Source organism: Ovis canadensis, chromosome 11, assembly GCF_042477335.2.
Source record: "Ovis canadensis isolate MfBH-ARS-UI-01 breed Bighorn chromosome 11, ARS-UI_OviCan_v2, whole genome shotgun sequence".
Taxonomy (NCBI): Eukaryota; Metazoa; Chordata; class Mammalia; order Artiodactyla; family Bovidae; genus Ovis; species Ovis canadensis.
This window is the reverse complement of record NC_091255.1, coordinates 37,670,470-37,694,489: the sequence shown is the minus strand read 5'-3', so window position 1 is coordinate 37,694,489 and position 24,020 is coordinate 37,670,470. Positions and strand designations below refer to the sequence as shown.

Below are 24,020 nucleotides of genomic sequence, written 5' to 3'. Positions count from 1 at the left end.
AGGAGTGATGGTGTTCTTGGCAGGAACCAAGGACCCATGGGTACCCCTTTTCCCCACACCAGGACCAGGCCAACAATTAGGCTGCCGCACCTGTAGCAACTTGGAACCTGATCCTGGGGACCTGACCCTGCTTAACCTCAATGCTGCATATATGACAGACTGCCAAGGCCAAGGTGGGGCTTCAGCATCTGGTTTTAGGACCTTGAAGGTTTCTCCCCAGCCCCCGCCACCTCCTCCTTTAACTACATTTTCTAATGATGGGATTAGGGGCCCTTCTGGTCTTAGGTGCTGCCTACACTTGCCTGGGCACCTTTTCTTTGGACCGACCTGAGCATGACTCTCTCCAGGGAAACCTGGGGGTTCTGTCCTTTCTGCATCCCATTCCCAGTGCTTCTCTGAAACACAGTTTGTTTTCTCGCCTTTGCATGTACACTGGAGCGTTCTTTTTCAAAAATTTCATTTACTTATATTTGGCTGTGCTGGGTCTTTATTGGGCTTCCCTTGTGACTCAGCTGGTAGAGATTCTGCCTGCAATGTGGGAGACCTGTGTTCGATCCCTGGGTTGGGAAGATCTGCTGGAGAAGGGATAGGCTACCCACTCCATTATTCTTGGGCTTCCCTTGTGGTTCAGCTGGTAAAGAATCCGCCCACAATGCGGGAGACCAGAGTTTGATCCCTGGGTTGGGAAGATCCCCTGGAGAAGGGAAGGGCTACCCACTCCAGTATTCTGACCTGGAGAATCCCATTTGACCCTGCTCGTGGGCGTTTCTCTAGTGTGGTGAGTGGGGGCTGCTCTTCATTGCGGTGGCTTCTCTTCTCGCGGAGCACAGACTCTAGGCTCACAGGCTTCAGTAGTTGTGGCGCACAGGCCTAGTTGTCCCAGGGATCCAACCTGCGTCCCCTGTGTTGGCAGGTGGATTCCCAACTACTGGACCAACTGTTGGTTACCTTGAGGCTGATATCACAGCTTATGGGAAGCCCCACATAGTGTCTTCACCAATACCTGTCTCCATGCCGCTGGCAGATGGCTCTGGACACCAGGGTGTGTGCAGACTTGAGCTGAGCGATGCTGTCCGCCAGGGATGGGATGCGTTTTTTTCCTATGGTTTCCCACCCTCTGCCTGGGACAGCCAGTCTTTCTTGTGCCATCTTGGAGGAATGGCCCAGCCATGGTTGAGAACTCCTTTTTGAGACCTTGCTATGCATCTACAGAAAACACTCCGTGTCTTTGGTACCAAGTGGCTTCTGTCGTGTGCTTTCCCCTAGCCTCCCCCCATGCTTGTCTCTGATTAGGGATTTGATATCCAGAGGATTCAGGTCAAGAGAGGCAGGGGCTGTTGCTCCCAAAAGTTGTATCTGCTATATAGTTTTCTTCTAGTTGAAAGTCTATATGTTTTCTTAGAAATTCAATGTCCATAGATATCAATTTACATAGTCATTTCCCAGACCCTCTCTTATCTGATATCAGGGGTCCTGCAGAGATTGGCCACCTTGAGGCTGATTTCACAGCTTATGGAATTCACTCCGGTCTGATGGGTTCAAAACCACCAAGTGTATCCTGAGGTCTGGCATGCTGCGAGCGCTCATTCTCTTTCAGCTGGGGATGGTTCAGCCCCTGGGCCCAGCACTGCCCGTAAGCAGCAGAGGGCTGTCCGTCTTCTGTGCACATTTGGTGAGCATTTTGGCAGCCATGGTCAGGACACGCTCCTGGCTCTATTTTAGGGGCAATGAGGAGTGTGAATGGGCCCAGCCGCAGATTCCTCAGCTTGACACAGGGCCCCAAATGGAGCCAATCACCAGCCTCACCCCCCTCAGCTGTTGGGAGTCTTATGATCACATCTTGGTGGGCTGCTGGTTGACCACGCTCAGTCTTCTTCCTCCAAGCTGTCGGAGTGTGGAATCTACCACCTGGCTGGGGCCCTGACTGTTCCTAGCCCTGGCAGGGCAGCGTAGGGCTAGGGCTAGGGCCTGAGCCCTCTCCAACGGGCTCCTTTTTCCTCCACACTCACCGACTCAAACTGTAACACGCACCTGATCCAGGAGTCCTAGAAGCTGAAGGAGGACCTGGAGGGGGGTGGTGGGCCAGTTGCTGATGTAGGAGAACGGTGTAGGCGGTGGAGAGTTGCGGTCTGGCTGCTGCTTCGTGTCTATGACATGTCGGTGCATCACCTACGAGATGTGTGAACTGCAAGGTGACTGTCACTTCTCTTTTACCCTCCGACCTCCCAGGACTTTCCCTGTGGTCCTCCCTGACCAGAACATGCAGGAAAATGGGTTCTGAGAGCTGAAGTTCAGCCTCGCCAAGGTGACCCGTTAGAAATCCATGACACCAACAGAAGGCTGGCTGAGCTGATGGGCAGACGGCACATTTGGGAGTCAGAATGATCTAAAGTTAGGGAAATAGTTTGATCTGTGCCTCTTCCTTGAAGGGTCTTTGTGGACCTCCCCGGTGGCTCGGTGGTAAAGAATCCACCTACAGTGGAGGAGATTCAGGTTCGATTCCTTGGTTAGGAATATCCCCTGGAGAAAGAAATGGCAACCCATTCCAGTATTCTTGCCTGAAAAATCCCATGGACAGAGGAGCCTGGTGGACTACGGTCTGTGGGGTCACAAAGAGTCAAACATGACTGACTGACTAAGAAACCTACTGACCTTCTTTGTAGAGGGTTACTAATTGCAAGGATTATATTGAATCAAGGGTGTCAAGGGTCTCACTTTGCTCCTGGTTGCAGGGTAAGAAGTCTTGAGACCTTTTCACAGTTCTGGACGCTATCCACGGACATAATATCTCCACATAATTAAGTTTCGGTCTGTCCCCTCCATAAATGGCTTCTTCATATCAGGATTGTGTATTCCTTGTGTTAAGTCCATTCCTAGGAAGCTTCTATTTCTTCTTGTTATTGTGAATGAAATTTAATTATATTTTTAAATTGGTTATTGATGATATATGACTCCAGAAGGCTGTTAATAAATAATCATGTTCTATCTTTAATGGGAATTCTTCTGGGGTGTCCTCCTAACTCTCTAATCCTGGCCATTGGCTTTTAGATAGCATGTATTATATTTTTCTATTTAGCATTTTAATATCTTTTTAATGTGTGTTTTTCTCTGTCCTCTTGGAGAGTATACGATCAGGCTGCTCCTAACACCAAGAAGAGGTATTTTTGGAGCCACAAATAGATGTGGAATTTTATCAAATGATGCCTTATCAGCATCTCTCAAGATACTCATAGATTTTAAAAGCCTTTTTGAAAGTTTAATACCATTAATGATATTAATAGATTTTCTAGCAGGACAGTGTTGAGATCAGAGACAACTCAATGGAAAGAGTGTAGGACAGAGTGTCTGAAAAGCCAGATTCCGGCTCTAGTTTGGTTCTCGGTTACAAATCTGACCTTGGACCAGCCTGTATGCTTCCCTTTTCCCTTTAACGATAGCTCGCATCTGTGTTTCCTTGTCTGTCATGTGGACATAATTCTGCTTTCCCTCCCTTTCTTGTTAGTGAGTTGGAAGGATCACAATGAATCAGTAGTTCTTTCCTCTACATTTGTTTAAATGTTTTCTCGTCTAAACAGTGACAAAAGTGCAAAATGAGGGGCGTCACCATGTTCCTTATTGGACTGTCAACGAGGAATTCACGTGTCCATTCAGTCATTCCTCCAGCAAATATTTATGGAGCAACGTGCCAAGAATTGTTCCAGACACTGGGGATACAGCCGTCAGTGGAGTAGACCAGTTCACTTCACAGGGGAGCTGACATCCTGATACACACACACCTTCACACATGTGTCAGCTAAGTGATACATAATATGAAGGTCTGTAAAGCAGGGGGAGGGGGTGGAGAGTGAGGAGGATGTGGGGAGGTTTACTTTAAGTGGAGTGGTCAGCAGAGGCCTTTCCGAGGTGACATTTGAGCAGAGAAAGAAATGAAGATGGGGAACGAGCCACATGGAGATCTGGGGAAGGATAGACATGCCCTGAGTTGGGTGAGCTGGCAGGAGGAGGGAATTTGAGTCCTAGTAGGTCAAGAAAGGTTGATGACCTATCATAGGTGCTGTCTCTATTTTTTTTCCCAGTATGAAGGGAAGTCCTTGGGGATGAGGGGGTAGGTTGTGAACTGTGAGTGACTTGGAAGCGCTTTGCGTCCTAGAGGGTCTCTCTGGCTGCCTGATGAATTGAGGCCGGTTGTGAGTTGAGGTGGGCGGACCTGAGGGGATGGTGATCCAGTCTGGGATGATACATGGAGGTGGTGACGAGTGTTCAACTTGGGGTCCATGTCTAAGGAGGCGCTGATGGGATTTGTTGATGAATTGCTAGCCTCGTCTTAGAGATAGCTCCTTGGCTTTTCCCGTGAGAAGGAAATGTGTCAAGCTCCTCTCTCCTGAGATGGGAACTCTGGCCCACATTTCCCACAGCATCATTGTGCTGAGTTGAGAGAAACCTCGAGGACCCCCAGCAACTCTCCAAACCTCTGGCTGGACCAAGAAATGAAGATAAATCACCGAGGGGTTTGGACGTCCCCAGAAGAAATCCCCTTCCAAGGCCAAGCTTAGAAACACAGTTTGATCAGATCCATGGAGGAAGCCCCCTGCCTCCCATGGGTCATGGGAGGTTCGTTTGCAAAGGAAGATGAGCAAGTTGGCGCCCTGCCCCAGGTTACAGTTGGCTGTAGTCACAAGATACTCTGCCACGGGTGATATCGTGATTAGTAAAAGACAGACCGCGCTTGGAAGGCATCTGCTTTAATTCCAGGCATCTAGTCTTCCTGCAGACAGCCCGTTGTGCTGCCCCGGCTGCAGCCACCGCATGCTCCTCTGGGGCCAAGTTACTAATTTACGTCTTTGCCCTTTCAACTCTCCCTCCAACTCCGAACCAGAAAAAGTCTTATCTCTCCTCAAATGTTACGGCTTCAGGTCTTCCCCCGTGGTTTTCTGCTGGTGCTCCTTCCTTTGATATTCTTCTGGGAACTTATTTCCTTCCCAGAGCTGAGACAGGCAGCTCTGAGCAGTGCAGACGCCTTCCCCCACCCTGGCTGGTGGGCACCCCCATCTCCACCCCCAGTGCTGAGCCTCTTTTATGTGTGCTAGTGGGGCAGGGAGCTCAGAGGGTGGTACCAGAACTGTGGATGGACAGCAAAGAAAACAGCATCATGCCTGCACTGTCCAGCTCGTTCCCTCCACGTGGAGATGGGAGAGCACAAGTTAAAAATAATCTTAAAAGGCAAAGTTGGAAATATAAACAAACGTAAACCAGCAGGGTGTGATGGAATGTTCCTAGCCACCCCCCACCCCCACTTTTATTAGTTTAGGAGAAGTCTGGCCAACCCAGTTCCTTGCCTTCATTGTGGAGATCCAGTCTGAGTGATGGGCAGGGAGGGGCAGAGTTAGAGCAATCTGGAAAGCTAGTTTCAAGAAGAAAAGAGGAAGGGCTGATCTTGAGGATGTGTGTGTGAGCGTCTCTTGGTCTGTCTTTGGAGAAAAATGTCTACTGGGGAGAAAGACCCAAGCCATGGGGACACGGGAGGAATTTAAAGTTTTCTGAAGCAGGAGGAAGATGTGGTTTTTGGCTGACTCCTGCAAGTCAGATTGAAAGAGAAGAAGTGAAGGTTTTAAGTTTTGTTCTGTGCTGTGAATGGACCCCTTTTCCTCCTTTTAAGAAGAGACTCAGTAAAGATCAAGTTGCTTTTATAGCAGTTTTTGGTCACCTGAGTGATGTTTCTTCCAATGTGATACCATGGGGAGGCTGAGTCATGGCTGTGTGGACAAGGGATTCGATGATGTGAGGTGATTATCTGTGTGTGCATGCGAGCATGTATACAGATGCATGTAGAGTGGGTGGGGTTGAAGATAGGGAATCCAGAATTGCTGGATTCGATGGTAACGGTGCTTAACCTTCTGAGGAACTGCCTGAGGCGTTTCCAAAGCTGGGGCGCAGTTTTCATTCCTCTGTATGAGGGTCTTCCCATCCCTGCCAACACTTGTTGTTATCTATTTGATTACAGCTGTTCTAGTGGGTGTGAAGTGGCATCTTGTGGTTTTGATTTGCATTTCCCTGAATGCTAATGATGTTGAAGATCTTTTCAAGTACTTATAGGCTATTCATATATCTTCTCTGGAGAAAGGTCTTGTCAAAGCTTTTGCCCCTCATATTGAGTTAAATAACAGATATCTTTTTATTATGGAGTTGTGAGTGTTCATATTACTCCAGATTGAAGTCCTTTATCAGATACATGATTTACAGAAACTTTCTCCCATTCTGTGGATTGTCTTTTCACTCTCTTGAGAGTGTCCTTTGAAACATAAAAAACTTAAAATTTTGATGACATTCCCCCCCGCCGTTGTCCCTTGTGCTTCTATTGAAGAGACTGACGTCTGATCCAACGTCATGAAGATTTACACTGTATTTTCTTCTATGAGTTTTATAGCTGTAGCTCTTACCTTTGAAACTTAGATCTCTTTTGAGTTAATTTTTGTAAATGATGAGATAAAGATGTCAGTTTCCTTCTTTTGCACAGGGTACGGACACAACTAAGCAACTAACACGCACACACTCTAGTCCCACACTGTTGGTTGGAAAGACTGTCCTCTCTCTGTCTTATGGGCTCGGCACTTTTGTCATCAAGACATCTTTTAACTATGTCAAGTATTTAAGTCATTGGGCAAGGAAACATCTCATGTATGATGGTTGCGCAGAGGGAGAAATCAAATCAGTCAAGGACCATTTATGTTAAAAGATGCCCTTTGTTGGAATTTTAAACAAGATTTTGATGAACACTTTCCCTGTGAGTGAAAATAGGCGGCAGATGATGCTGTTGATTAAATATAAGTCACGAAACACGGAGTTTTATATTCTGGCCCGCTTAAGAGGGATTAGGGGAGGCACTTGGCCTCGGTTCACTCTGGAATTCCATCATCCGTGGCCTGAAAATCAGAGCTGAGTGCATCAAGTGTGGGTCTGTGAGCACAAGGAGCCCCCCTGTCATATGTCACCCCGAGCCCCTTCCTCAGCGGCTCCTTAGCCAAGAGGTAAATGCAGTGACAGAGGGCAGCAGTCGTCTGGGGGACTCTGCACAAGTTGTTTCTTGGCCTTGATTTAGGAAAGGGATTAGGGAATTATTTCCTCTCAAAGCCTCCACCACAGAATGGAATCCTGGAGCACCGAGGCCTCTGCCTCCCACGTGTGGGCTGGGCGGTGGAGCCGCCCCGGAATCGCGGGTGTGGGCCAGGGGGAGGCACGCACGGCCTCATGGGGGGACCCGGGACCCCGGCCAGGCCAGGGCCATATGCTGGGCTCCCAGGCCTGGCCTGGCTCCCTGGAAACTGGACCCGAATCCCCCTCCGGCTCGGCTGTTTCTGGCAGTCCACCCAAGCTGAATGCCCCAGAGCCAAGGGTTACCTAAGCCCCAGATGTTTAGAACCCTGACTCAGTGTGTGTGTGTGCTCCATTGAGAGCTTATGTGGCCCCGGAGGTGGTCCTGGAATCGCTCAGATCTTTGTGTGGTTCTCGGGTTTCATCCCTGTTTCCAGGGAGAGGCTCGGGGTTCCAGCATTTGCTCAGGGCTCTTTGTCCTGGTCTGCTCAGCCTGTGGGAACTTGCCCAGTCTCAGGGGCTTCGGGGAAGGGTGGTGGTGGGGGCGGTTCAGGTCTTGGAGGGGAATCTGGTCAGAGCTCTGGGCTTAAAGGGCTTTTCTGCCTAGGTCCAGTGTTTCCTGGGGTCAGGTTAGTGTCTTTAAAGTCAAAGTTTTCAAGTAAGTGGTGTGTCCTCCAGCCCTGAGTCTGGCCCTCTGTGTGTGTGCTAAGTCGTGTCCTGCTCTTTGTGACTCCGTGGCCTGTACCTGCCAGGCTCTTCTGTCTGTGGGAGTCTCCAGGCAGGAGTACTGGAGTGGGTTGCTGTGCCCTCCTCCAGGAGATCTTTCTGACCCAGGGATCGAACTGATGTCTCTTAAGTCTCCTGCATCAGCTGGTGGGTTCTTTACCACTAGCGTCGTCTGGGAAGCCCGTCCCTCTATGAGCCGACAGTTGAAATGCTTCCGGAAAGCTGGATGGAGCTATTGATGACGAAAGTTCTGGAATAAAGAAAAAGTGAGCCTTTCATGCAGTACCTCAAGCCCAGGTTTCCTCCAGACCACAGAGCCGGTAGCAGGAGCCCACCCACCCCCCACTGCCAGGCCCCAGCAGCGCCCAGCTGCAGACTTTGCAAAAAGTCTGTGTGGTACCTTCAGAGAAACCAGGAGTCCCCCTGATGTAAACTGGAGCTGGGTCTAGAAAGGGGCTTATGGAGGGGAAGGGAGGGCCCAGTGATGCCTTCTTTCCAAGGCTCCCTGAGTCCCTGCTTCTTAGCTAACCCCAGCATTCAGAGCAGAAAGACACCCATAGTCACGGAACGTTGCATCATCTCGAGTGGGGTTGATGGATTCAGATGCCAGGCACCAGGTGGATCGTTGGGCTCCGGGGAACAACATGCCACTGGCAACAGGCAGCCTCGGCCAATTGTGGGGAACCTTTGCCCAGCTGGAAATTTGAAATCACCCCATTCTGTAATGTTGGTAATTGATTGAGACTGGAAACAACAGCCAGCAACACAGTATGCCAGCCAGGACTTACCAACCTCTGTCTGCTTGCAACCTCTCCCTGCAGAGGACATTCGGTTCTAGGCACAGGGTGACTCACCCAAGGTTGCCAGGCTGGTCAGCAGTGTGCACTCGCTTGGATCTAGATGCCGCTCGGGCTCTGGTGCTGTGTCCAGCCAACCGTATGAGACCCAGTGTGGTTACAGAAGGATCACTCAGCTTAGGGAAGGTGCCTGGCAGGGGTTTGAACCCAGAAGTGGGGCTCTGGCCAGTCTGCTCTCACTGGGAAAGGGGGTCAGGATCTGTTGGTTCCAGATCATGTTCTCTCCCCACACCACCCCCCCGGGATTGGTCCTGACCCTCAAAATAGGGCTGCTGTTCGACCAGCAAGCAGCTTCCCCAGATTCTGTGGGCTGTTCAGGAATGAGAGGCGATCTTGTGGGTGTGTGCGCACACCCACGTTCTTTTCCTCTCCTCCCTCGCACCCATTTATTGTTCCTGGGTTTTCTTTTCTGGCCGCATCTTGCAGCACGTGGGCCCGTACTTCCTCGACTGAGAATCGAACCTGTGCCCCCTCCCTTGGAATGGAAGCTCAACATCTTAGCCACTGTACCACCAGGCAAGTCCCATTTCTGGGTTTTCTCCCTGAACTCCAAGGAGTTCCCCAGGAGGCAGACCCGGAGAGTTGAAGGAAGGAGATGCGGGTGCACCTTATGTTATTGCACTTTGAAGATACTGCATTTAAAAAAAAAAAAAAGGTTTGTGGATACCCTGCATTGTCAGATGATGGTTAGCATTAGCAATGAAGCATCTTTAAATTAACGTATGTATTTTTTTCCCAGATATAATACTATTGCACACTTAATAGACTATAGTAGAGTGTAAACATCTTTTACACACACTGGAAAACCAAAAAAAAAAAAAAATCTCTCATGATGGACTTTGTTATGGAGACTGAACCCACTGTATCTTCAAGGCCTGCCTGCACTTTTCTCTGCCTGGGAAGTGGCTCCCCATTGGCGGGAAAGACCTGTTTAAGCCATGCCCTCCCTGAGTCACTAGGTCGGGTCATTGCTGGCAAGTTGGGGTCAGGGAAACTGAGTAGTGTTGCCAGGCTCAGCGCCTGCTGTAGGTCCCCTGCAGCTTAGGGCGCTGCTCTGAAGGGCGCAGTGGTAAAGAATCCACCTACCAATGCAGGAGACCTGGGTTTGATCCCTGGGTTGGGAAGATCTCCTGGAGAAGGAAATGGCAACCCATGCCAGTACTCTTGCCTGGAGAATTCCATGGAGAGGGGAGTCTGGTGGGCTTCAGTCCATGGGGTCACAGACAGTCGGATACAACTGATAGTGCAAAGTAAGTACTGAGAGGACAGCAGGTGTCACATGAGTGCCAGACCAGGCCGCAGACTAGCAGCATCCTCAGCGGGCAGAGTCTGGGAGCTCACTGCTTCCACCTGGTCCAGGCCCCTCTGACTCCCTGATGGGAATTGAGGTGAAGCGTCAGGAGTGGGAGAAGGGGTGTGAGGGGAAGTATTAATAAATAAAGCAGGGGGCATGCATGCTAAGTAGCTTCAGTCATGTCCGACTCTTTGCAACCCTTTCTCCTCTGTTCATTCAGGCAAGAATACTGGAGTGGGTAGTTATTTCCTCCTCTGGAGTAGGGGGGTGGAGTCCTGACCCAGGGATTGAACCTGAGTTCCCTGTGTCTCCTGCATTGCAAGCAGATTCTTTACCCATTGAGTGATCAAGGAAGCCCTCTAGCTGAGTGTTTTCTGGATGTTTCCTAGTCCTTTAAGGCTGGTCCAGAAGAAGGCCAAGCAGGAGTTTGTCTAGGTTCTCCACTGGCTTTCACCCTCAGTGGACCCCTCAACCGGCCTTGTTCCCAGCATCACCCTGACCCCACTCCCATCAACCTGTCACCATTCACCCACCTTTTCCATCCTCCTGGGAAAGAAAGAACAGTCTTCTTTTTTTCTCCCTTTTAATCATATGATATATGCAGTTTTGCAAGTTGCCTTTTTTCTTTAAACTTAATATATGTTAAATGTCTTTTTATGTGAGTAGATGTATCTATTGTTCAGTCACCAAGTGATGTCCGACTCTTTGTGACCCCAAGGACTGTAGCCCGCCAGCCTCCTCTGTCCTTCAGTATTTCCTGGAGTTTTCTCAAATTCATGTCCATTGCATCAGTGATGCTGTCAAACCATTCTCATCCTCTGTTGCACCTTCTCCTCCTGCCCTCAGTCTTTCCCAGCATCAGGGTCTTTTCCAATGAGTCGGCTCTTCACATCAGATGGCAAAACTATTGGAGCTTCAGCATCCATCAGTCCTTCCCATGAATATTCAGGGTTATGTCCTTTAGGATTGACTGGTTTGATCTCCTTCCAGTCCAGGGGACTCTCAAGAGTCTTCTAAAGCATTATTCTTAGTGTTTGCTTTAGTTCATTGTTTGGATAAACTATTTATTACTTCTAATCCCCTAGTGATGGACACTGAGGTTGCTTTCTTTTTCTTTTTTTCCCATTATTAAGATCACTGAAGTCAGCGTACCTCCTGAGGCATCTTTTCCTGGTAGTTTCCAGTTAGGCCTATGGTGTACATTTTTTTTTCTTTAAAGTCTATATTGAATTCGTCACAATGTTGCTTCTGTTTTATGTTTTGTTTTTTTTGGCTGTGAGGCATGTGGGATGCCAGCTCCCTGAGCAGGGATTGAACCTGCACCTTCTGCATTGGAAAGTGAAGCCTTAACCACTGGACCCCCAGGAAAGTCCCTCGAGAGTGCCTGCTGCACCATTCACTGGGCAAGACTGGCATTTGCAGGCCTAAAGGAGAAAAACGTCAAAGAGAAACTGGTGGCCGTGTGTTCTGCCAACACCCTTATGCCAGAGACACCTGCTCCCTCTCCAACATCAATCTCTCTCCACCATGCTTTGCTTTTGCCCATACTTCAAGACCCAGTTAGCACCCTGCCACTCCCAGGAAGCGGGCTGCTATAATGGAGGGAAGGCTAGACTTGGAGGCTGAAGTCTGAATCTTGGCTCTGTGCTTCATTGCTGTTCCGTCATGACCGACTCGTTGTGACCCCATGAACTGCAGCACGCCTGGCTTCCCTGCCCTTAATTACCTAGGAAAAATCTCTTGTCTTCTCAGTGACTCTTATTTTCTAATCTTTAAAATGGGAACAGTAATACTTAACTCATAGATTTATATACTTGGCACATAGTGGGTGATGAGTAAATATCCGTTTCTTCTTTTCTTTTTTTTTTTTTAATTGGAGGGTAGTTAACCGACTCTAGTATTCTCACTCCTCGAGAATCTCCATAGACAGAGGAGCCTGGTGGGCTACGGTCCATGGGGCTGCAAAGAGCTGGACACGGCTGAGTGACCAAGCACACACATAATTGCTTTAATTATAATTGTTGTCTTGGTTTCTGCTGTACAACAAAGTAGATCAGCTGCATGTATACATATATCCCCTCCCGCTGGAGCCTCCCTCCCGCCCTGCTCGATCCCACCCATCTAGGTCTTTATTTTCAGGTCTCCCTCAGTTATTCCAGTGCATGTAACTTCTCCCCCCATCCCCCTCACCCCTGGCACCACATCCACCATGGGGCGCCTTTGTACCTGCAGACTCGACCTATGAGTGATTTGAGTCTTTGAGTCCCTGGTGGTAACCTAGGCTCTTCAGTGGGTTGCTTTCCACCGCTCAGACACCTGGAAGGTTGAATGAACGTGTGTCAGAATCACTGTGGCTCCTTCTGTCAGACTGAAAGGAGGTCTTAATGAGATCTGTTGCCACCTCCAAATGATGCTGTTGGTTAGGTGAGTGGGGCCCATATCTGCCAATAGGATTTGTGCCTGGGGTGGTTGGGCAGGGGGCCGGCAGGGCATAGGATATCTGGGCCCTTTCCTTTGGATTCAGTCAGTAACTGTGTCATGGAGGCTGTGTTTCTTACTTCTGGGACCTGTCCTGTTGAATCTCACTTCCGCAAATCCCCATGCTCAGATGCTCAGTTGTGCCTGATTCTTTGAGACCCCATGGACCATAGCCCACCAGGCTCCTCTGTCCATGGGATTTTCCAGGCAAGAATACTCAAGTGGGTTGCCATTTCCTGCTCCGGGGGATCTTCCTGACCCAGGGATTGAACCCGAGTCTCTTATGTCTCCTGCGCTGGTTGGCGGTTTCTTCACCACTAGCACCAGCCAGGAAGCCCAGGTCTCACTTAGTAGGTCTCACTTAGGACCCGTGTATGCGGTTTTCTGAATCTTGCGGTGGATGAGGGCCGGTCTTCTCTGGGCTGTGCTCTTCCTTGTCCACCTTCAGCCTGGCCTGTCCTGTCCTTGTTGGCGGCTCGTGCAAGACCCTGGCACCAGGGGCCAGTCAGAGCTGGGGGGGCAAGTGGGGAGCCTTCTCGGGCACAGTGAGGGCCCTGTTTTCCTCCCCCACCTCGCCGGGGGCCCCCGTTCCCTGCAAGGAGAGTCACGCTTTCCCCCTTGAGATAAGAATAGAGCCTGACTGTGCCCCAGGACAGAGTCCAGCTTCTTCAGCCAGGCCTCCGAGGCCTGGCAAGGGCTCCCAGATGGTACTGGCATGAGTGGGCCCTGGCCGCCTGCCCCGCCAGCCCCTTGTGCATTGTGTGGCGGGGACACTGGTGCAGTGTGCGTGCCTGCCCGGCCCTCCACCCACTGCCCAGAGCCCTCTGTCTCCAGGCTCTGCTCAGGATGGAGGCGCCTGGCCTGGATCAGTTCCCCCAAGCTCTGTGGTGCCCCTTGCCTTCCCTGGGAGGGCCTCTCCACCCTCCCAGCCGTGAGACCTCCTGTGAGCAGCCAGGCCTGCCTTTTCCTGGAAGGAAGGGCTGGAGCTGTGGCTAGGAGCGGAGACCAAGAAGAGGCCATCCAGGGGGCTGAGTGTTGAAGGCAGGGGGCCCGGGGGACTCTTCCTGCCACCCCAAGGGACAGGAGGCAGGAAGCAGCAGGGGCCTCAGGCAGAGTGGTGGCGGCGTGCTGGGGCCCCTGCCTTCGTTGTTCAGTCGTGTCCGACTCTGCGACCCCATGGGCTGCAGCATGCCAGGCTTCCCTGTCCTTCACCACTTCCCGGGGCGCACTCAAACTCATGTCCGTTGAGTCGGGGATGCTGTCTAACCTTCTCGTCCTCTGCCGCCCTCTTCTCCTTTTGCCTTCCATCTTTCCCAGCATCAGGGTCTTTTCCAGTGACTTGGCTCTTCACGTCAAGTGGCCAAAGTATTAGAGCTTCAGCTTCAGCATCAGTCCTTTCAATGAAATTCAGGGTTCATTTCCCTTAGGATTGACTGGTTTGATCTCCTTGCTGTCCGAGGGACTCTCAAGAGTCTTCTCCAGCACTGCCTGTGTCTGAGGTAGGAGCCGGAACAACCTTGCCTCAGGCCGACAGCAGGACTGAACCAGGAGCTGTTAACCAGATCCAGGGCATGGAGTGTCCCCTGGCTCTTCATGTGATCGTGTTGGGGGATTCCTGGTGCCCTTTCTAGCCTTCAAATTCTAAGGCCAGGCTTTTCAAACTATGGTCCTTGGACCAGCATCAGCCATCGACCTGCTCGATCAGAAAGCAGTGGAGCCCTGAAATCTGTGTTGAGCATGTTCTCCAGGGACTTGTGTTGAGCGAGGGAACCCTGGGACCCTGCTGATTTTGAATATAGTTTTCAGTGCTTTTTCCAGAGTCCAACAGGTGACTCATGAGTATTGAGGCTGTGGAAACCTTGAGGGTCCCATCTAAAGACATTCAGGTAAAGAGATATTAAAATATGTGTTTGAATATGGGGTCCCCCATTTAATCTTAAAAAAAAACAGAGATCTCAGCCTGCACATTTACACGTATTTCAGTTAATTTGGCAGCATGTCCAGTTGTGTTTGGGGTTTACGGGGTGAGAAAAGCCAAGGTTCATGGTTGTCAGTAACTGGTTTGTGCAGTGTAGGCGTGGTTGGGAGCCAGGGTTTTCCACTTTGCACTGGGGGCTTTCCACCCTCCCTCCCATGGTTGTTAACCAAACCTGCCACACACGTCAACCCAGGTGTTTTGGGGCGATGTGCTGCCAGTGAAGGTTGACTGGGTCCCTCTAAGAAATGCTGGCATAGACGCTGGTTCCTCTCTCAGGAAGAAAGCACTGTTTGTGAGTCTTCAGTGGGAGGGCGGGATGAAGGCAGATGCCATGGGTGACCGTTTGAGTTTCCGAAGCACCGTCCTGGGTTGGGTCTGGGAGAGGCAGAGGACCACGTTCACAGATGGGAAAGTCCACTCTCAGGGGTCGGGTCATAGAGCTCATCAGTAAGTCATGTCCTCTGATGTTCTTTTCCTTCCGTCTTGCCAGCTACAAGGGCTATGGTGCCGATGGCCCTTGGGGCATGGGGTTTGATGGTGCTAATGAGAGTGGATGTTGTGTGACCTTTAGTGAGAGGTCAGGCTCTTGCCACGTGCTTTGGGGGCCTTGTGTCAGGGGTCCAAAGGGCTCCAGGCAGCCCTCAGCCCACTGCTTCCTAAGTCTTCCCCTGCAAGAATGGGTCTTAGTGAATTTTGAGATGGCTGTGCTGTGCCCTGGGTGGGAGGGTTGCCAAGTTCCTTACTGGGGTGCTGGAGGCCCCCAGGAAGCACCTGGACTTCTGAAATTTCACTGGAAAGTCTGGGATTGGAGAAGCAGGGGAAAGGTTGATAAAGAAGAAGCAAGCAGTTTCAGTGGGCCACAGTTAGATCTTCAATACTCCCATACTCTTAACTAAGTCACAAGCCTGTGGTCTCACCGATGGGTGCGTGCATGTATGCTAAGTCGCTTCAGTCCTGTCTGACTCTTTAACGACCCTTTGGATTGTAGCCCACCAGGCTCCTCTGTCCGTGGGATTCTCCAGGCAAGAATAATGGAGTGGGTTGCCATGCCCTCCTCCAGGGGATCTTCCTGTCCTGGGGATCAAACCAGTGTCCCTTACCTCTCCAGCACTGGCAGCCAGGTTACACAGGCTATTTTAAAACAGATCTGTCCAATCAAAAATATTTAAATAGGGACTTCCCTGGTGGTCTGGTGGTTAGGGCTCTGCATTTCTGCTGCAAGGGGGCACTGATTCAATCCCTGGTTGGGGGACTAAGATCTCATATGTCACACAGTGTGGCCAAAACATAAAGTTAAAAAAAAAAATAACACGAGACAGCATTGACGTAGCACTTGTTTTTCAGGTGCTGTTCTAGAGACTGTACATTTATTTATTCACTCATTTCATCCTTGCAATAAACCTATGAGTACTACCACGCCTGTTTTATGAGGAAATTGAGTCACAGAGCAGTGAAATCATTTCTTCAGGGTCACCCAGTCAGCGACAGGATTTGTACCCCTGCCATCTCTCTCCAGAGTGTGTGACCCGAATGACTGGTTGCTGTATTGATTTTGTACGTGCCTGCCACAGAGGGGCATGGAGCCCCCACAACTCAGTGCAGCTGTAAGGTGTGGAGCTCAGAGCATCTCTGCTGAGAGTCATCACCAGGGTCTGGGGATTGAGTCCTGGTCTAGCTGAACCATTTAGGGGAGACTCCGTATCAGGGCTTCCCAGTGGTAAAGACGCTAATGGTAAAGAACCCACCTGCTTATGTAGGAGATATGAGAGATGCAGGTTCAATTCCTGCTCCCGGAAGATCCCCTGGAGGTGGGCATGGCAACTCACTCCAGTATTCTTGCCTGGAGAATCCCATGGACAGAGGAGCCTGGCGGGCTACAGTTCATTGGGTCGCAAAGAGTCAGACACGAATGAAGTGACTTAGCACACACACATGCAATAACAGGGCAGGATGGGAAACTGACGGTGCCCCATCTTCTCAAGTCTCCTCCATTTCTGGAGAGAAATGAGACTGGAGGGTTTATGGCAGGGCAGAGGGAGCCTGGGGCCTGCCCTGGTCCCGCTGGATGAACAGTGGAAGGAGATGGATGGTCCAGAGGCCCAAAGACTGTCAAGGGTGTGCATCAAAGGCCAGTCTTGACTTTGCTCCACAGGAAGAGCCTTTGTGCTCAGTTCACTTGCAGTCCCCCAGTGGTTAGTGCCACTGATAAGAGAGTCCCAAATTGTGGTCAGAGACTTGAGCTGCCAAATGCTTTTGGTCCCCAGATGGCCTAAGTGTGATGTCCTGCACGTCATCCTCTGCCCCCGGGCTGCCGTGGGCTGGGGACCACAGCTGGGCAAGAAGAATCAGAATCTGCTCTACAGAGATGCTCAGAGTGGAGGGGAGGGGATGGTGCTCCTTGGGAACGTGTTGGTCTGCAACATGGAACGAACAAGTGCGTCCAGAGGCCCTAAAAGCAGTTGATGCTTTGGGATGGTGACCAGGCAGGGCGTAAGGACAGTCTGTGGGCAGCTTCTGCAGAGACCACTGAGTTGTGACTTCCGCTAACCCAGGTCCAGGTGGTGATGGGGGCGTGAAGTGGGAGGGAGAACGTGGGCCAGGCCCTTTGACGAACAATCCGGCACTCTTGAGGGGAGGGGAAGTCTCCGTTGTGATTGGCATGTTGCAGAAATCCTGTGGATGGTGAGCTTTTGCTCTTTTGTCACCCTTCTGGAGTTACTGCCTTTAACTTCTGTCTCCTTGGATAAAATGTGTAATAAAATATAATAAACTATAAAAGAAAGAAATGCTGAAAAGAAAGAAATAAAATGTAAAAGAAAGCATCTTTATGAAAGCAGGGCTGTGCCTGGGGATGACCTCCGGTGAGCACTCAGTGACTGTTTGAGGGAAAGAAAGAAGGAGGCTGAACAGCTAGACAGTTCTTCCTGGAAAGAAGTTGTTTCTTCTTGGAAACAATCGTAATATTTTGAACCAGTTAGAATTGCTGCCCACCATCCCAGTCCGCTCTGAACTCCTGATTCCCCTTGTTTTATTTGTTTTCTTCCATCACCTTCTTTTTTAAAATAATTTTATCTATCTATTTATTTTTGGCTGTGCTGGGTCTTCATTGCTGCTCAGGCATTTCTCTAGTTGTAGCGAGAAGGGGCTCCTCATTGTGGTGGCTTTTCTTGTTGGACCCCAGGCTCTAGGGTGCACAGGCTCCCAGGCTCTGGAGCACAGGCTCAGTAGCTGTGGCCCACGGACTTAGTTGCTCCTTAGCATATGCGATCTTCTCGGATCAGGGATCGAACCCATGTCTCCTGCACTGGCAGGCAAATTCTTTACCACTGAGCCACCAGGGAAGCCCCTTCATCACTATTTTACTATTCTTTATAGTTTATTTATTGAGTTGGCCAAAAAATATCTGAACAACTTGGCCAGCTCAGTATTTATTGATTTTTACTGTCTGCTCCCTCTATCCCCATGCAGAAGTCAGTGGTCCATGCAGACAGGGTTTTCCCCTTCTCTTTGATCACTGACATGCCCCAGATGTTTCGGAGCAGTGCCTGACCCTGGGTAGGTACTCACTAAATATTTGTCAAATGAATGAATGGATGAATGTGCCAGAGAAGGGCTTGGCTTGTGCTGTCTGTCCCTGAGGATCCGCTTGCCGTAGATGTTGGAACATGTTGTCCTCAGGGAGGGGCAGGCCTGCGTCCCCTGGGAGGGGCCCACACGGTCTGGCCACCTGCCCTTGGCCCTCTTTGTCCTCCTGATTTCCTGGGCCTCTCGGGTAGGGCCATGTTGATACTGTCCAGCAGCTCGGACACAGAAGGGCTTTCTAGGACTCGTGGGCTGGACAGTGAGGACCCCTGGGGGCCAACCGGAACCAGACCAGTAGTGAGGTGAGCTCTCCTCAACTGAGGATCCTGGAGTCTGCGGTCAGACGGCATTCCTGAATCCCGCCTAACTCCCCCCCCGCCCCCCGCAACCTCCACTGCCGCCCTGGCCCCCCATCCCCACAACTCAGATTCCACCTTCCGGGCTGTGAGAAGTCGAAAAATTCCAGATTTAGCAATGGTAGGCTGAGACAAAATCCCTGTTGACTCAGCATCTGTCTTGTCTTGCAACTGGTGCCTGACCCAGAGGATTAACCGTGGTCATCCTGGCTGGCCCTACACCCTGGGTTGCCGCAGGGCCCAGGCGTGTCCCATTACTCTCAGGATCAAACCCAGACCCCAGTCCTTAGCCTGGTGGTTGGGTCCAGTCCAGATCCCTGGCAGCACCCCCGTGAGAGCCTTCAGCTGTGGCCAGCAAGTCCATTTCCAGCTTGAGCTCATCAGTTTTGCCCCTGACCTCCTGACCCATATCCAGCTGGCACTGCCATTCAGCCTGTCCACGCCACCCGCAGCCTGTCCTGCTCAGCGAACTCCAAGTCTGTTGCTTCAGCCGCTCTGGCCAAAAACCTTGACCGCCCCCTCCCGCCGCTTTCTCTCACGTCCTGTATTTGGTTTGTCAGGTAAGCATGTGAGCTCCTCCTTCCAGATACAACTTAAAAAACAAAAAAAATCCAACCACTCCTCACCACCCCCACCACTATCATTTTGCTCTGAGCCACAACCACCAGCATCATACCCTTTGATTTGAACGGTCGCCTCCTGACTCAGAACATCTGGATGGGCCCCTGTGATAGCAGAGTAAATGCTGACGAGGTCCCCACAGCAGCTGACAAGGAGCCACACAGCCAGACACGTGACTGCCCTGACTCTGGGGCCTCTCTGCCCCTCATTCGCTCACCTCCCTCACCCTGCCTCTCTGGCCCTCCTGCAGCTGCTCCAGGCACGCTTCCTCCTCAGGGTCCTGGCAGCCCGCGTGGCTCCCTCCCTGCAGTGGACTGAGTAATGGTGTCCACAGATGTCCACGGCCTAGTCCCCAGAGCCTGTGGGGACGTTACCTTACAAGGCAGATGGGATTCTGCAGGTGTGAGTAAATGAAGGCTCTTGTGATGAGGTGTGGTTTTGGATTATTCCGGTGGGTCCAGTGTAAGGACAAGGATCTGTAGAAGAGGCAGGCGGGAGGGTCAGGTCTGGAGTGGATGTGACGGCAGAAGTTAGAGATTGAGGGTGTGGGAAGGGGCCTCAAACCAGGGAATGCGGGCAGCGTCTAGAAGCTGAGAGGAGAGGCACGGAAGCAGGTTCTCTTTAGGGCCTTGTGAAGGAACTGCCTTGCCAGTACCATGACCCCTTTCTAGGCCTCTGACTCCAGAACTGGAAGACAGCACATTACATTGTAACTTTGAGCTCCCTGCTTGTTGTTGTTGTTTAGCCACTGAGTCACATCAGACTCTTTAGCAGCCCCCAAGGACTACAGCCTGCGGGCTCTGTCTGTGGGATTTCCCAGGCAAGAATACTGGAGTGGGTTGCGATTTCCTTCTCCAGGGGATCTTCCTGACCCAAGGATCAAACCCACATCTCCTGCATTGACAGGCAGATTCTTTACCACTGAGCCCTGGGAAGCCAGCTAGTTTGTGATAATTTGGTGCAGCAGCCAGCAGAAACTAGCCCACGCTTTCATCACTTTTGAGTCTCTCGCTCACCCCACTGTGCCCACCCCTTTACCCTACTCGGTTCTTTTTCTCCATCACTTGTCACCTTTCAACAAAACTGACTCATTTACTCATTTATCCAGCTGTCGTGTCTCTACTCACAGGGGTGTGAGTTCCGTTAATGTTACAATGTAGCATTGTCAGAGCCTAAGAGACCTTGTTGATCTCTAAACACAACCTTATTTCATCAGAGTGAGGTGAGGAGGGGTCCTGCTAAAAGCTATGGGTAATTTCTAGAGCTCGGAGGGCTCAGACCTCCCAGTGCTTCCACTCTCCAGCAGTTATCTCTTTAGGGCTCCTCCTCCCTGAGGCCACACCCAGGGATAGCAGGGCCTGCTCAGAGCAGGTGCTTAGAACTTGAAAGCTGGAAAGTCTTGGCAGAGGATTCTCCAGGCAAGAATACTGGAGTGCGTAGCCATTCCCAGGGGATCCTCCCGACCCAGGAATCACACCCAAGTCTCCTGCATTGCAGGCTGATTCTTTACTGTCTGAGCCACCAGGGAAACCCTCCTTTCTCTTGGCAGAGGAGTTGGTGGGTGAGGCAGGGTCTTACAGGAAGTCTGGAGATTCTCCCCAAGGAGTAGGAATGGTCTTGTCCCCAGCAGCTTGGGTGGAAGATGGAGTGTTTGGAAGAAGGGAAGATCTGAAACAGTAGTGATGGGCAAGCAGGTAGGACAAGAATTGTGTTGAACAGCAGCTTTACAGCTGCTGTTCAAGCCCACGATGGGCATCTGGGCTTGAGGACCCCAAAATGACACGGCACATGGCCAGGGAGGAGCAAAGGATACAGAAGACCTCCTTTTTAGAGGGCCTGAGGCTTGCCTCCCCGGGACGCAGCTGCAGGGTGCAAAGGGCGGCCGGCTGGCTGCTGGGAAGACCCCTTCCTGCTGTCTTCTCCAGGGAGGACACGGTTTGAAAGGCTTCCTGGATTGGGGAGGGGAGGTAGCATTTTTGCCCCCCTCCCCGCAGGCTGCTGATGAAGTGTGGTTAGTGATGAGCCTACAGCTGTGTTTTTGCACCACTCCACCCTCCCATCCATCCACGCACCCATCCCATAGGGCTCCCCTCCCTCCTCCCTGCGTGGTCCTCCCCCTGCTGGCGGGTGACTCACTCTGCTCTTGTGCAACAGCCCAGGCTCTCGGAGCAGAGTTGTTTTCCTCAGTGCATCGGCTCCATCCTGATTTATGTCTTTCCATTTGGGTTAATGCTTTCCACATTTGGGCCTGAAGATTAGTGTGTGGCTCAGGGCTGCAGCCACCAAAACCCCAGCGCCCTGCTTGGGTCTGGCATGGAGAAGCCAGCTAGCCAGCCACACAGACAGCCAGAGAGACAGAGGGCAGCTTGGAGCTTTACCTGGAGGCCATCCTGCCTCTGGCCGGCCTCCTTGCCTCCCGGAGGAGGCAGAGGGAGGGAGGCTCGCAGCCTCTGCACCCAGCTTGCCCGGGACTTATGCTGTTTCCTGTGAAGGGCGCACAGCATGGAGGGTGCGGAGAGGTAATTGCCTGTGACTTCCCATCAGAGGAGCTGCATCGTCGTCGGGAAGTGAGAGGCAGAAGTCATAGGGTGTGGAGAAGTGATATCTCTGTGGCTGTGAAAGCTGCTGTACAACACATTGTGTGTGTATGTGTGTGTGTTTCTCTCTCTCTTCGTGGAACAATAATATTACCTTCGTTGCCATGGTGTTGTTGTGGGGGTGGCTAATTGGACGCAGACCTGATACGGGCTGGTGTCCATAGTGATTATCGGATGCAGCCGTGGAACCCGCTTGCATTTGCTCCCCTAGCTTGAGAGGCTGGTGGGGCATCATCGCCATGGCGATGGGCACCCTGGGGTAGGGTGGCACCCTGGTCCGGAAATGGACCCAGAAACCAGGACTTAGGCAGGGGCCAGAGCAGCCCTGATCACTTCCAGGGCTGGCACACAGCCTGAGTTTGCTGAGGACCAGGGTTTAAGGGACTCCTCCTTCTCCTCCTTGGAGGCCCTGGACCACAGGGGAGTGGACAGGGCATCTGTGGCACCGGGAGGGCCGAGGGGTTGACTTGAGGCTGCTTGCTGTGCAGCTGGTCCCCTGGGTCTGCTCACCTGGCAGGTGCCGTCTTCCCACCGAGGTTGTAACATCCATGCAGAAGGAGGTGCATGGAGTAGGTTTTAAACTCTTTGTTGAGTGCATATCCCAGGAATGTCTCTTTGTTGGTTTTATTCTTACTGAATATGTCATATATAGATGAATTCTGACACTTGATGAGCACTAAGAAATACAGCAGGCTTCCCAGGTGGTGCTAGGGGTAAAGAACCCGCCTGTTAATGCAGGAGACATGAGAGATGCAGGTTAGATCCCTAGTTCAGGAAGATCTGCTGGAGGAGGGCATGGCAACCCACTCCAGTATTCTTGCCTGAAGAATCCCATGGACAGAGGAGCCTGGCAGGCTCCATGGGGTTGCAAAGAGTCAGACATGACTGAAGTGACATGAGAACATTTTTTACTGAACAGGTAACATATAGATGAATTCTGACATTTCATAAGCACTAAAAAATAGTGAACATTGGCCTATCTCTTACCCCGTCCTCTACCTCTCAGTTCACCTCTCAGAAGTGAGTAAGTTATCACTTTCTTGTGGGTGTGGAGGAAATCATGCAGATGTTTGCAAATGTACATGTGTCTTTACTCCCCTTCACACTGTGATGGCTTCCTCCTCTTCACCTTGCTGCTGCTGCTGTGTTTTTAAACCCTGTAACAATAAATCAATGGAAAGAGCATCTTTTGTTCGTTTGTTTGTTTGTTTTTTTAAAACGCCTTCCTGCCTCCTTTCACCAGTGTGCCTTCTTGGAGGAATTTTGATATCCACAGATGTCCATGGCAGACCCTGATCTGGGCCTTGTGGGCATAGGTGTGAACAGAACAAGCCAGCCCTGTTCGAATGGAGCGTCTCGTGTTGTCTTTTCAATAATGAAATAATGAAATAAGGAGAAAGTCATGATCCTTGGGCACTTAGAACTTTACCTCGCCCTGTTACAGACAAGGAGGTGTTAGTTCACATCCCTTCCATAGATCTGAAGAGCCAAAATCTGAGGTGAGTCATGAGGTTAAAATCAGTGTCCCAAGACTGGCTTCTCCCGGGGGATCCAGAGGGGCATCCATTCCTTTCTTTTTCCATCTTCTAGAAGCTCCTTCCAGGACTTGGGCTGCATGCCCTATTGCTTTTTTTCTCCCCATTTCTGGCCTCACGTTGGCTTCCTTCCCTCTTTGACCTTGTCTCCTTCTTACAAGGACCCTTGTGAGTATATTTAGGGTCCAGCCAGATAACCTTCTCATCTCAGATTCCTTGGCTCAATTACACCTGGCACGTCCCTTTTTTCTTTTTGCAGGTTCCAGAGATTAAGATGTCGCTCCTTTTGGGGGCCTGTTTTTCAGCCTGCTCCAGGGGGTAGCTTTCAGTACTTGTAGAAGAGGAAGTTTGTGTGAGAGAACGTCATTCACCAAGTCAGGCCCTTCCCAGGTGTTCCCTATTGGTGGAAATGGCCAAGACTTGAACCATTCCTTGAAGGTCTGATGTTCTAAATCAGTGCAGCTTGCTGTTTACAGTGGCCAAGACACGGACTCCTAAATGCCTGTGGACAGACGAATGGATAAAGATGTAGTACATATATACAATGTAATATGATTCAGCCATAAAAAAGAATAAAATCATGCCATTTGCAGCAGCATGGATGGACTCAGTTCAGTTCAGTTGCTCAGTCCTGTCCCGCTTTTCATGACCCCATGGACTGCAGCACGCCAGGCTTCCCTATCCTTCACCAACTCCCAGAGCTTGCTCAAACTCATGTCCATCGAGTCAGTGATGCCATCCAACCATCTCATCCTCTGTCGTCCCCTTCTCCTCCTTGCTGTCTTCAATCTTCCCCAGCATCAGGGTCTTTTCCAATGAGTCAGTTCTTTGCATCAGGTGGCCAAAGTATTAGAGTTTCAGCATCAGTCCTTCCAATGAATATTTAGGACTGATTTCCTTTAGGATT

At 51.0% G+C, this 24,020-nt stretch overlaps 1 protein-coding gene across 2 annotated transcripts in view; it reads left to right on the top strand.

Annotated features, from left to right (window-relative positions):
- Window positions 1-24,020, top strand: part of GAS7 (growth arrest specific 7) — a 203,306-nt gene that overhangs the window by 33,297 nt on the left and 145,989 nt on the right. The window lies entirely within an intron of this gene.